Genomic DNA, 13,981 nt, shown 5'->3' with positions numbered 1-13,981 from the left:
TGAATAGTTGACTCTTGAACAACACAGGATTGAACTGTGCCAATCCACTTATACATGGATTTTTCTCAATAAATATTATAAATGTATTTCTCTTCCTTAGGTATTTCTTAATAACATTTTATTTTCTATAAATTACCTTACAGTAAAAATAAAATATAATACATACTAGGGCCCAGTGCATGAATTCGTGCACCTTGGAAGGAACTGTGGGCTGTGAGGCTGCGGTGGGCACAGGGGCAGGTCTCAGCCCATCCTCCATGCCCCAACCCAGCCCCTCCCACCGCAGTCCCCGATCCCCTGTCTGCCAGCAGCCCGCTCCCACTGCCACTGCTCCCACGTGCTGATGGCGCCAGCCCCATTCACATCTGCTGACAGCATGCAGTGATTGGGGCTGGTGGGTGCGAGAGGCAGCTGCTGGCCCTGATCACCCCTCAGGAGCAGGGGGAGGTGGAGGAGCCCTAAGGTGTGAGCAGTGGCTCTGGTGCTGGCAGCAGGTGCGAGCATGGCCAGTGCCAGCAGCAGGTGCAAGCACCAGTGGGGCCACAGTGCATGGGAGCAAAGAATTTTCAGTAGCCACCAGAGGCTCCCTCAGATGACAGCAACCTGCCTTTGGTCTGGTGGCCCCGCTTACCTGCTCCACCATCCTGCTGCAGCGATGCCTGCCATGTTCTTTGCTCTGCTGCCTGCTGCTGATGCCTGCCATATTTTGCACATGCCCTCTGGTGGTCAGTGTACATCATAGCAACAGGTTGTTTGGTTGTTTGATTGTTCCCCTGTTTGGTCTATTTGCATATTAGGGTTTTATATATATAGATAAGATTAAAATGTGTTAATTGACTGCTTATGTTATCAGTAATGTTTTCTGTCAACAAAATGAGAAAGCATGTTGTGAAGAAAGTACCAAGAGTATGATTGGGCTATCAATGGATAAAGAGCCTATTCTATATAATAAAAGGGTAGTATGCAAATTGACCCTAACAGCAGAATGACTGGGAGTGACTGGTCACTATGACACACACTGACCACCAGGGGGCAGATGCTCAATGCAGGAGCTGCCCCCTTGGTGGTCAGTGTGCTCCCACAGGGGGAGCTCTGATCAGCCACAAGCCAGGCTGATGGCTGCCAGCACAGTGGTGGTGGTGGGAGCCTCTCCTGACTCCTCAGCAGGGCTAAGGATGTGGGACTGCAGCTTAGGCCTGCTCCCTGCTGGCAAGTGGACATCCCCGAGGGCTCCTGGGCTGCCAGAGGGATGTCTGACTGCCAGGTTAGGCCCGTTCCCCCGGGAAGTGGGCCTAAGCCAGCAGGTGGTCATTCCCCGAGGGGTCCTAGACTGCGAGAGGGCACAGGCCAGGCTGAGGGATCCTCCCGAGTGCACAAATTTTTGTGCACCAGGCCTCTAGTTATCCTTATAAGAAGAGAAAGAAAGAGAGAAAGGGAAAGAGAGAGAGAGAAAGAGAGAGAGAAGTCAGGAAGAGAGATCTCACCAGAACATCATCATGCTGACACTCTGATCTCAGACTTGAGCCTCCAGAACCATAATGAAATAAATTCTGTTGTTTAAGCCAAACAAGTTATGGTATTTTGTTATGGCAGCTGGAGCTGACTAAGGAAGATGATATTTATAGAATGTCTACTGTGTCATAGAACTTTTAAGAATACAAAGTAGAAAAAAGTGGTTAAAAACAAAACAAGAAACAAACCTGCCTCATAACTTACTTCATAGTTAACTGCTAATACCCTGCTGTAGACCAGAAGCTTTACCAATAACATAAACAGTTGACTGGCACATTTTTATGTTATATGTAGTATATATTGCATTCTTACCATACAGTAAGATATAGAAAACAAAATGTTATTAAGAAAATCATAAGTAAAAATGCTCTATAGAATTGTGTATTAACTATACTAGGTTTCTATTTGTCAGCCTTCTCCACCATCTCCCCTTCATCCCCACCTCACAGTACTAAAACATGGTTTTCTTTTCCCCCTTGACTGGTTAGTATTCCAGAACTACATGACCTTAAAGCACAGAATGTAAAATTAATTAGGCTTGATTTCTGGCCTGACAGCATATCATACTGAAGGAAAATTGAGTTCAGGTGTCTATTCTTTGCATATGATTCAGAATAGCATCATTTGACCAGAACCACAGTATTTCAAAAGACACCTTTAACCTAACATTAAACTAGTTTGTACAGAGAAAGTTTATTATCACATTTCCTATTCAGTGATACTGCTATTAGAACTTCTAACTTTAGGAAAACAAAAAATAGACAGATATGTCATGCACCTACTCCTGGGCCAGACTGGAAAAACAACTAAATCAGAGATCATCCACCCAGAATTAACACATTAGACACAGCTGAGGAGACAATTCACAATCAGGAAGGGCAGAGGACACCTGGAGAAGAGTGGGAGAGGGGATCCTGGCTGGAGAGGGACACACAACTACTGGGCCAAGAGGGTGAGGAGGAAGCTGCACTGCACCAAAGCTGCGTCACTTTGGAAAAGTCACAGGGCTGTTGGCAGCTGGGGAATCTAGATCTAAGACTACAGCTGTGCAAGGCTGCATCCAGAAAGGTGGCCTGAAAAGTGACCCAAGCAGCACGGTGCTGGTGGGAGAGAAACCTTCAGTTTCGTGGTTGTTTTGCCTTTGTTTTGTCTTTGCTTTTATTTTCAATTGCAATCACCTGAGGCTGTGGTGTAGGTAGAGGCACAGATTTGTGGAGCCTGCGGAGAGGCTGTGGAGGGAAACAGGGCAGGGAGATGTGACCAGGAATCTGGCATTGGGACATTCCTAAACCCAAGCAGCCATTTTTCTCCTGAAGAGCCAGCCCCTCCCAGTAGCCTCAAGGTAGGTAATACAGCCTGCCACACCCTGCCTCCATTTTGAGCTACACAAAGGGAACAAAGGCTCTGAATAGCCCCAGAGAGCTCTAAGTGGCTGGGTTGGAAGAGGGGCCAGTTCAGCCCCAATATTCTGGGACCCAGACTGATTAAAAACTCCAGGTTGCCAGCCAACACCACTGGTCTCAATGCAAGGATCTCTAACCAATTAAGAACAGAGTAATATTCTGGGCCACTGGCAGAAGAGTAACTCAGGATCAGGGAAGAAATATCTATCTGATTCCCTGTAAGCAAAACAGCACCACCCCCACTTAAAGTCCTGTGGGAAACAGACACTTAAATGATTAAGATTGATAGCTAGCAGACAGGCAAAGTGGGCTGATTGGTCCTGCCTGCTTGCAGCCAAAGCCTGTAGAGACAGACACAAACAGAGGAGCAGTGGATCATTTGGTGCTAACCACCGAAGACAGTTCCCGACAGTGGTCAGCACCTAACTACCTACAGGAAGCCCAGAATTGACAGACAGAACAGAAGAGAAGGATATGAAACCAGTCCCCATGTGGCATTAAAACTCAGCTAAAGTGAACGGCACTTCACTTTTTCAAATTTATTTAATTATTAAAAATATAGTATTATTTTTTCTTTATTCTATTTTTGCTAGAGGCTCAGTGCATGAAATTTGTGGCACGGAGGGAGGGGGGGTCCCCTCATCCCAGCCTGCACCCTCTCCAATCCTGGACCCCTCGGACATCCCTCTCACACTCTAGGGACCGCTGTCTCCTAACTGCTCACCTGCCTGCCTGCTTGATTGCCCCTACTGGCCCCCCTGCCAGCCTGATCACCCCTAACCACCTCTGTCTGCCAGCTTGGTATCCCCCAACTGCCCCCCCTGCCAACCTGGTCGCCCCCAGCTGCTCCCCCCCCCGCCAGCCTGGTCGCCCCTAACTTCCCCCCACACCACTTACTGCCCCCCCCCTGCAGGCCTGGTCACCCCCACAGCCCCCTTCTGCCAGCCTGGTTGCCTCCAACTGTGCCCCCTGCTGGCCTGGTCGTCCCTCACTAACTTCCTCTGCTGGCCTGTTTGCCCCACACAGCCTGTTGTTCAGTTGTTTGGTCATTCCTCACTAACCCCCCTGCCAGCCTGGTCACCCCACGCAGCCTTCTTGTTCAGTTGCTTGGTTGTTCCTCACTAACCCCCCCTGCTGGCCTGGTCACCCCACATAGCCTGCTGCTTAGTTGTTTGGTCATCCCTCACTAAACCCCCTGCCAGTCTTGCCGCTCCACTCAGCCTCTTTGGTTGTCCGTTCGGTTGTGATGGCCCCTGGCTCTTTATATATATATAGATTTTTATTTTTATTTTACCTTATTTTCTTCTTATTTTCACATTTTTCTTTCTCGTGTCTCCCTTTTTCATCCTGTTTTTTTCTACTGTCCCTGCTTTAGTTTTTTTCTTTATTTTCTTTTTACCCCTTGTTAAAAGTTGATCTTCTTTATCTGCCATATTGATGTATTATTATTGTAGTCTCTGTTGACTTATTCATATATCTAATTTTCTCTTCCCTGCTCCCACTCCATCTCCTGCTCTCTTTTCTCGCTAGTCAATTATTTTGCCCCTTCCTCTCTTGCTCATTTCTCCTCCTAATTTTTAAATTAATTTTCATTTCCTAAATTCAAGCCTATCTGATCTCACATCGATTCTCTTTTAAAAAGTAAATAAATAAATAAATAAGTTTTGAAATTTTCAGTTTGTTTGATTTTTTCCTTCTTATCCATTCATTCTCTTTCTACCTCCTCTTCACTAAACTATGGTCCTTCCCCTACTCATATAATTCCTTAACCTTAGTTTCTGTATTTAAGCTCAGCCTCTACAGATTCTACACCCCCCTCCCCCCGCCCCCCCCCGCTCCTTTTCTGGGTGTTTTTTGTTTGCACTTTTTGATTTATTTGTTTGTTTTGTGGTGTTTTCTTCCCATATTTTTTCTTTCTTTTTCTTTTCCTTTTGATTTTTCTTTTTACTTCTTTCCTTTTCTTTTTTCTTGATAATTTCTTTGCTCTCTTTTCTCTCTACTAATTCTATTCTCTGGTGGTCACTTTTACTGGGGTTATAGGTGTCTTGTGTACATTCATGTTCTGTTTCTTTTGTGTCATGTCTTGCTGTGTTTTATTTTGTGCTGTTTGGTCAGCACCTCAACAACAGTTGGGATGATGTGGTAGAGAGCGAGCCACATAACCAGACACCCTGAGAGGAAACTCCATCCACAAATGGGACAATAACATTCAAGACACAGCTACATCAAGAGAACCCAAATAACTCAAGTAGGGGGCATCCCTTGAATACCTGAGAGTGTGTACTACTGGACCCCAGAAAACATCTATTACATAAGACAAATTCAATAAATCTGGATGGCATAGCAGTGTGTTTTAATACATAGAAACAATCACAAAGGAATAGCAAAAATGGGAAGACAAAGAAACAACCCCCATATGAAAGAAAAGGAGGAATCACCAGAAAAGGAAATAAATGAAATGGAGGAAAGCAATCTGTCAGAGGCAGAACAAGAAATTCACCAACATGTGTAAGAATCAAGAGGAAATGAAGAATGACATAGGTGCAATAAAGAACACAATGGAAGGTTTCCACAGTAGACAAGAAGCTGAAGACTAAATCAGATAGTTAGAAGATAAAGTAGAAAAATACCCATGCAGAGAAGCAACTGGAAAAAAAACAAAACTGAAAAAGCAAGAGGAGAGTCTAAGGGAACTTTAGGACAACATGAAATGAAGCAACATCCACATTATAGGGGTGCCAGGAGAGGAAACTGGGCAAGGAATAGAAAACTTGTTTAAAGAAATAACGAGAGAAAAATGTCTTGATTTGGGGAATAAAAAGGTGATACAAGTCCAGAAGCACACAGATGCCCAAACAAGATAAACCCCAAAAGACCAACAGCAACACACATTGTAACTAAATTGGCAAACATCAATGACAAAGTAAGAATCTTAAAGGCTGCCAGAGAGAGACAGAAAGTTATCTACAAGGGATCTCCCATTAGACTATCAACTGATTTCTCATCAGAAACACATCAGACCAGGAATGTTATAAAACATATAAAGTGATTCAAAGCAAAAGACTGAATCCAAGAATACTCTATCCAGCAAGGCTATCATTCAAATTGAAGGTGAAATAAGGAGATTTACAGACAAAAAAAAAAAAAAAGGCTAAGGGAGTTTATTACAACTGTTGGGGTCCAACCCCAGCAGGTCCAGGGGTTCCCAAAGGTGTGGACCGAGTCGGCTAAGAATGAAGGACACGGAGACAGCGTTTAGTTGATCAGCATAGCGAGGTTCTCTAGCCAGGTTCTGTGTTTATTGTCCTGCTACACCTGTATTTATACCAGTTGATTTTAATCCTATCCATTCTATTCCAAAGGTTAGGGTGTTTCTTAAATCTATTCCAAGGTTACTCTATTGTTCTATTAAGCTACAAGGAAGTAACTGAAGAAGATTATCCTAAGTAAAGATTATGTAGCTTAAGCATGATTTTTCATAGTTAAAGTGATTAATTACCCTCCTGGCACTTAGTTAAGGGGTTTTATTCCCTCCCTAACTCCAGGGAAAAATCCCCACCTGGGGAAACAACCTTTCTTGGTGAGGTGGTCCTGTTTAAAACACATAGTGCTAAGAGGGGGAGCAAACCATATGCCATATACGCCAGGTCCCTTGAAACATAAGCTGTGCAGATGTTTCTTCCCTGCAGCGACTGTGTCAAGCAGCAAGGGTGGACCGGCTTCCGGCATACAACTAAGCCAGCAATGCAAGAAATACTAAAGAGACTGCTATAAAAAGAAGAAATAGAAAGGGAACAAGGAACACAGGCATAAAGAATAAAAATGGCTACAAACAAGTACCTATCAATAATAACTTTAAACGTAAATGGACCAAACACTCCAATCAAAGACATTGAGTGGCTGAATGGATAAAAAAAAAACAACAAGATCCATATACCAGTATATGCTGTCTATAAGAGACCCATCCCAGAATAAGGTACTCACACAGAATGAAAGTAAAGGGATGGAAAAATATCTTTTAGGCAAATGGAAATGAAAAACAAAGCTGGGGTAGCAATACTTATATCTGACAAAATAGACCTCAAAGTGAAGGCCATAACAAGAGATAAGGAAGGCCACTTCATAATACTAAAGGGATCAATACCACAAGAGGATATAACCCTGATAAACATATATGCACCCAATGCAGGAGCACCCAAATACATAAAAAACTCCTGGAAGATACCAAGGGAGAGATCGACAACAATATAATCATAGTAGGGACTATAATACCCCACTGACATCACTGGATAAATCATCTAGACAAAAAAATCAGCAAAGAAACATCAATCCTAAATGACTCACTAGATTAGATTGACTTAATTGACATCTTCAAAATATTGCACCCCAAAGCCATGGAATATACGTTTGCCTCAAGTGCACAAGGGACATTTTTAAAGATAGACCACATATTGAGTCACAGGAAAAGTCTCTCCAAATTCAAGAAGATTGAAATCATATCAAACATCTTCTCAGACCACAATGGCATAATATTAGAAATAAACTACAATAAAAACAATAAAAAATCCAAACACTTGGAGGCTGAATAGCATGTTATTAAACAATGATTGGGTAACCAAAGAGGTAAAAGAAGAAATTAAAAATATCCTGGAAATGAATGACAATGAAAATACAACAATTCAAAATCTATGGGACACAATGAAAACAGTCCTGAGAAGGAAGTTTGTAGCACTACAGGCCTACCTCAAAAAAAAAAAAGGTGATAAATCATCTAACTCTACAACTCAAAGAGTTAGATAGAAAGAGAGCAACAAGAAAAGCCCAGAGTGAGCAGAAGGAAGGAGATAATAAAGATCAGAGCAGAAATAAATAATATAGAGACAAAAAACAAAACAAGACAATACAAAAGATCAACGAAACCAAGAACTGGTTCTTTGAAAGGATAAACAAGATTGATGAACCTCTAGCCAGGCTCACCAAGAAGCAAAGAGAGAGGACCCAAATAAACAAAATCAGAAATGAAAGAGGAGAAATAACAACAGACCCCCATAAACAACAACAAAAAAAGATTGTTAAAAAATACTATTTCAACAAATTAGACAATCTGGAGGAAATGGGACATATTCCTAGAAAAATACAACATTCCAAAAATCAATTAGGAAGATTCTAAAAATCTCAATAGGCCGATAACTATGGAAGAAATTGAAGCAGTCATCAAAAAGCTTCCAGCAAACAAAAGCCCAGGGCCAGACGGCTTCACAGGGGAGTTTTACCAAACATTCAAGGAAGAACTTAAACCTATCCTCCTCAGACTATTCCAAAAAATTCAAGAGGAAGGAACACTTCCAAGCTCATTCTATGTAGTCAGAATTACCCTAATTCCAAAACCAGACAATGACAACACAATGAAAGAGAATTACAGGCCAATATACCTCATAAACATGAGTGCCAAAATCCTCAAAAAATTCTAGCAAATTGGATCCAGCATTACATCAGAAAGATGATATACCACGACCAAGTAGGATTTATTTTGGGGATGCAAGGATGGTAAAATATCCGCAAATCAATAAATGTGATACATCACATAAACAAATTGAGAGATAAAAATCACAATCATATCAATTGATGCAGAAAAAGCATTTGGCAAATTCCAACACACTTTCTTAATAAAAACCCTCAGCAAAATGGGAATAGAGTGATCACACCTCAACATAATAAAAGTCTTATATGACAAACCTTCACCAACATCATACTCAAAAACTAAAATCATTTCACCTAAGAACAGGATAGAGACAGGGATGCCCACTTTCACCACTCCTGTTAGACATCGTTCTGGAAATGCTAGCCCTAGCAATTAGACAAGAAGAAGAAATAAATGGTATCCAAATGGGAAAAGAAGTTGTAAAACTGTCATTATTGGCAGATGACATGATACTGTACATAGAAAACCATAAAGACTTCATAAAAAAATTATTAGACTTAATAAATGAATTTGGCAATGTAGCAGGATACAAAATTAACACCAAGAAATCTATGGCATTTCTATACACCAATAGTGAACTTACAGAAAGAGAGACTAAAAAAAAATCCCATTTACCATCGCACCAAAAAAATTAACATACTTAGGAATAAACTTAACTAAGGAGGTAAAAGACTTATACGCAGAAAACTACAGGACACTGAAAAAAGAGATAAAGGAAGACATAAACAGATGGAAGAACATACCGTGTTCATGGATTGGTAGAATCAACACCATCAGGATGTCCATACTACCCAAAGCAATCTATAGATTCAATGCACTCCCCATTAAAATACCAATGGCATGCTTCACAGATGTAGAACAAACTCTCCAAAAATTCATATGGAATAAAAAGAGACCCCAAATAGCTGCAGAAATCCTGAGAAAGAAGAACAAAGTAGGAGGGATCTCAATACCAGATATCAAGCTGTATTACAAAGCCACTGTTTTCAAAAATGCCTGGTAATGGCACAAGAACAGACATATAAATCAATGGAACAGAACAGAGAACCCAGAAATCGACTGAAGCCATTATGCTCAATTAATATTTGACAAAGGAGGCAAGAGCATACAATGGAGTCAAGATAGTCTCTTCAATGAATGGTGTTGGGAAAATTGGACAGATGCATGTGAAAAATGATACTAGACCACCAACTTACTCCATAAACAAAAATAAACTCAAAATGGATAAAGGACTGAAATGTAAGATGGGAAACCATAAAAATCTTAGAAGAATCCATAGGCAGAATAATATCAGACATATGTCATAGCAATATCTTTACTGATACTTCTGCTAGGACAATGGAAACTAAGGAGGAAATAAGCAAATGTGACTACATGAAACTAAAAAGCTTCTGCACAACAAATGAAACCACCAATAAAAGAACAAGAGAGCCCACTGCATGGGAGAACATATTTGTCAATGTGACATCCAATAAGGGTTTAATCTCCAAAATTTATAGGTAACTTTTATAATTTAACAAAAAGAAGATGAACAATCCAATAAAAAAATAGGCAAAGGACTTAAATAGACACTTTTCAAAAGTGTATATATACAGAAAGCCAAGAGGCATATGAAAAAATGCTCAAAGTCACTAATCATCCAAGAGATGCATATCAAAACAAAAAGGAGGTATCATCTCAACACTGGTCAGAATGGCTAACATCAACAAATGACAAGTGCTAGAGAGGATGTGGAGGAAAAGATACCCACATACACCTGCTAATGCAGACTGGTGCAGCCACTGTGGAAAAGAGTATGGATTTTCCTCAAAAAATTAAAAATGGACTTCCCATTTGACCCAGTAATCCCACTTCTAGGAATATATCCCAAGAAATTAGAAACACTAATCAGAAAAAAATATATGCACCCCCTATGTTCATAGCAGCACAGTTTACAATAGGTAAGATTTGGAAACAGCCTAAGTGCCCATCAGCAGATGTGTGGATTAAAAAACAGTGGTACATTTACACAATGGAATACTATGCTGCTGTAAAAAAAAAAAGGAGTTCTTACCATTTGCAACAGCATGGGAGGACCTAGAGAGCACTATGCTAAGTGAAATAAGCCAGTCGGAGAAAGATAAATATCACATGATCTCACTCATTTGTGGGTTATAATGAACAAGAAAATCTGATGAACATAAGTAGATTCAGAGATAGAGAAGCATCAAACAGAAAGTCCAATCTCAGAGGGAAGGCAGGAGAGGGTGGGATTGGGGGCGGGGGGCGGGGAGCATAAGTGATTAACCAAAGGACGTATATGCATGCATGTAAGCATAATCAATGGACACAGACACTAGGGGACGAGGGCATGTGCTGGGGGGCAGGAGCGACTGGGGAGAGTTCAATGGAGGAAAAAAGAGACATATGTAATACTTTCAACAATAAATAATTTAAATTTTAAAAAAAGTTAGAAATTCTAACTTTCAACTGATAAAGTAATTCTAAGTTACATTACATGTTTACGTCTAAAATTGATAGTCTTAGAAAACATGAAAATATTCAGTGTTTTTTAATTTTATGGAAAATATAGAATATCTTCATAGAATTTGGATTATTTTTTTTCTAAATTTGAATGTTTTAGAAAGGATAGTATCTGGTAGAAATCCATTTGTTTACATTTTAGGATGCAAACAGCAACTATTTGTACTTTGGCTGCCAAATATAGTGCTCTGAAAGCAAATGTTAGCAGCTTCTAATTGTAGTGAAGTAGCAAGAGTTTCATGAATTTTACTTCTTACAAGAAATGATTCTGGTTAGGGTCTTATTCCATTGAACACTTGGGCATTTATTTTTGCAGAGTTGAGAGTGAGATGGCCATAAGTCAAAAATGTGGACAACGTCTAGACACTGAAAGAAAAGCAAGTAATGGACCTTCTACTTAGAGTTTCTAGAAGGAATGCAGCTTTGCTGATAACTTGATTTTAACACTTTAAAACCAATTTTGGACTTTGGAACTCCATATGGTAATATGCTAAATGTCTGTTGTTTTAAACCACCAACATTTTAATAATTTGTTATAGCAGCAATCGGAACCTATCACACTACACATAGTAAGGAAAGGATTCTCATGTTAAAGCATTAAACAAATCACAGAGAGATTGAATTCTCTTACATATGCAGCATCTCCATCAAGGATTTCCACTGGGCTATGTTATCAGTGCTCTTTTCTTAGCTCTGTCACTAACTAACTGGGTTATTTTAGGAAGTCTCTTCACCTGTCTGGACCACATGCCTCTTCTTGCATCAATGTGAAGAAATTAAACAACATCATCATGTCAGATTTTCTTTACTAATTCCATGACCCTTTCAAAGATTTTCCCATTCATCTTCTATGTAGATTTTAAGGAACTTTAATTTCAGTTGCTTGAATTATGGATAAAATAAGCACTTTAATGATGTCTTTTCAAATAACCATCATTTTCTCCCCACCCTGAGCCTTTGATATGAACTTCTGTGATGGGCTGTGGTGGAAGTGGAGGCACCATGGCCTCATGAGAATCATATCATGAGGACCCTTCTGGCTTAGAAAATCTAATTGAAAACAAAATCATACCAACCCATCCTCAAACTGTTTGAGAATAAATAAGGAGCACCTTATGAATTTCTTGAGCAGATTTCTGGACAAGAATAATAAACCAAAATGGAATAATTAATTCATTAAATTAACTAAATGAATAATTAATTAAATGGGGAAATGCATTGAGAAACTTGATGGCAGCTTGAAGGTGAAATGACTTGTTTCCAGTTGGGCTTTTAAAGATTCATAATGGGTTAAAGTATGTATGAGCTGACAAAAACAGAGTTAATGTCTCTTGGAAGTCAAAGACACTTTTTTTTATTGGTCTGAAAACCAACAACCAATTTTACATGAAGTGTTTAACTTAAAGCCTTTGTTTAACCTAATGGCACTTAAATTCCTTTTTTCAAATTCCCAGGGTGACTTATCTCCTCAGTCAATCAACCTTGGCTGGGCCACTAACCTGCTCTCCTCTCTAATTTGGGGTCTCAGGGAAATTGACATTCTTTAGCTTACTTCTGTCAGGCTTCTGTTTGGTTCTTTCTCCATTCTATTTATCTTAACTAGTGCCATTCTCTATTTCAAGGCCACCAGGGTCAATAATCAAATTAAGAGGAGACCTAAGCCTTGTGTTTCTGGGTAGTAAACTTCAGAATACCCTGTCTGCCTCTAGCAATTGGAAAGAAGGAGTGGAGAGATAAACTCTTCTTGCATTGGCAGCTCTTCGCAAGATGAGAAATGCTGTGAGAAAGCTTTCAGAACAAAGTGTGTTTTCAAAGTGTTTGCTGCTGCCACTGTTGCTTCAGCACAAGGCAATCTACAGAAGTGAGAAATGCCACAAGTTTCCAGAAAGCAAATTGTTCAAGTTATCCCCTAATTCGAAGAACATTTTATAAAATAAATTGGTAACAAAGTTGTTTTTCCTGATTATAGACGATTTGCTGTTTCTAAAATGCTGAATGTCCTCAGGAGTCAGTATTAACTCCAGACACTACATGAAAAATAAAGTAATTTGTATGGTCACAAGCCATTCAATACACCCTTATTCCAGTTCTGAAATAATTAAAATATGTATGAAGTTTTTTTCCTTGCCATAGAACACATGAACTTTGCCTTAGAAGAGGTTTAAATATTGACTGATTCATGGTAATGTGACATTTATTAAACTTTGTAATGTTTAATGTGCAATAAAAGTAATCTCAGTTTACTCTTCTGAAGAATAAGAAGTTTCTGGGTATTTTTTAGTAAAGTACGAGTTAAAAATACAAGACTTGCCCTAACCGGTTTGGCACAGTGGATAGAGCGTCAGCCTGCGAACTCAAGGGTCCCAGGTTCAATTCCAGTCAAAGACATGTACCTTGGTTGCGGGCACATACCCAGTAGGGAGTGTGCAGGAGGCAGCTGATGGATGTTCCTCTCTCATCGATGTTTCTAACTCTATCCCTCTCCTTTCCTCTCTTTAAAAAATCAATTATATATATATATATATATATATATATATATATATATATATATGACTTGTTTATCTTGTAAAAAATATCAAAATTTATGTTCATTCTTTGAATGGACAGAGCAGAACACTGCTTACACATTACATTCTTGAAATTGTTACCATCTAAGAATATTTAGGACTTTCATACTGCTATTGCTCACTTTGATATAATGAATTATTTTGCAACCCAGCCACATTGATGACTCTGGCCTACATATATATATATATATATATACTAGAGGCCTGGTGCACAAAAATTTGTGCACTGGGGGGGGGAAGGGGGGGTCCCTCAGCCCGGCCTGTGCCCTCTCGCAGTCTGGGACCCCTCGGAGATAATGACCTGCTGGCTTAGGCCTGCTCCTGGGTGGCAGAGGGCAGGCCCAATCCCTAGGTGCAGCCTCTGGTCGGGCTCAGAGCAGGGCCGATTGGGGAGTTGGGGCGCCGCCTCTCTGTCATGCACAGAGCAGGGCGTATTTGGGAGGTTGCGATGCCACCCCTCAGTCACGCTTCAGGGAAGGGTCGATTTGGGGGGT

Source organism: Myotis lucifugus, unplaced genomic scaffold (assembly GCF_000147115.1).
Source record: "Myotis lucifugus unplaced genomic scaffold, Myoluc2.0 scaffold_120, whole genome shotgun sequence".
Classification (NCBI taxonomy): domain Eukaryota; kingdom Metazoa; phylum Chordata; class Mammalia; order Chiroptera; family Vespertilionidae; genus Myotis; species Myotis lucifugus.
Note: the sequence above shows the minus strand (reverse complement) of the source record.